Source organism: Malurus melanocephalus, unplaced genomic scaffold (genome assembly GCF_030028575.1).
Source record: "Malurus melanocephalus ecotype Western Australia unplaced genomic scaffold, MMel_1.1 scaffold_6, whole genome shotgun sequence".
Classification (NCBI taxonomy): domain Eukaryota; kingdom Metazoa; phylum Chordata; class Aves; order Passeriformes; family Maluridae; genus Malurus; species Malurus melanocephalus.
This window is the reverse complement of record NW_026623238.1, coordinates 544,719-545,849: the sequence shown is the minus strand read 5'-3', so window position 1 is coordinate 545,849 and position 1,131 is coordinate 544,719.

Sequence of the window (1,131 nt, the reverse complement as noted above, 5' to 3'; positions counted from 1 at the left end):
CCCCCCGGCACTCGGGACCACAACCGGGAAGGGGACCGGGGACGGGGAGGCGGCGGGAGGGGGCCCGGGGTTCCCGGTGGGAGGGCCCCGCCGAGTCGGTGCCCGTGCCGGCGGCGGGGCGGGGGGAGGCAAGGCGGTGCCCGTGCCCGTACCACGGCGGCTGCTGTTCCGCTCGCGGGCGGCCGCGCCCTCGGGCCGCCGCTCCCCGCAGCGCCGGCGGGCGGGAGCTCCCGCAGGAGCGGGCGGCGAGCCCGGCCCTGCCCSGCTGCCTCTGCGGCGGCTCGGGCGGGGCACGACCGAGAGCGGCTGTGCGGCCCTTCCGGAGCGGGGCCGGACAAAGTCCGGTGCCTCCGCCGCCGCGACCCGGGGAGGAGCGGAGTCYCGTACAGGCGCTGCGGGGTATCGTATTCCCGAGTACGTGTGCCCGGAGGAAAGCAGCATTTCCCATAAGCAACTAGCTTGTTCTTCTCCTCTTGATTTCACCTTAATTCTCTAGAGGTCAGACCATGCTATGACACACAATAGTAACGTGCTACCCACCCGTGACTGGATAAAGGTGAGGCATTCTATGGCCAAATGTAAGTCCAAAACACTGGCCGAGTGGATGCATGACTTTGGGTGCACTCACGCTGCCTGAGCCTCAGAGGATGTGGTAAGGAGTTTGTACTGTTGATCTTGCCATACAAAATCAGGTCAAATGCATCTGGTGTATCAGGGCTCAAGCAAGGTCACGTTCTTACCGAGTCTGCGTGAAGTGATGAGATTTCTCACCTTTGCTTTCAGCATCACCAAATATAGTCACACTGAAGAACTTCAGCATCCAGATGGGATGATGAATTCTCTGAATCAACCTTAGGATGTTACTGTCTCAACTCGTAAAGCTCTTGGTCTGTGTTTGCACTAGGGCTGGGACTATGTGGATGGAAATTTGAGCTATGCTGTGAACAAACCACTCTGTCATTTGAGTTTAGGAAGCATTCCTTTATTAAAAAAMTAGAACTCTCAATAACAACCTTTTCAAATGTAATGGAATTCAGACACACTATGGATATTTAATACTGTCCCCCAGAAATTACCTCTTGGTAACTCGCTACAGTTTTAGAATGCAYGTTTATTCTTCCTTGTCAGTAG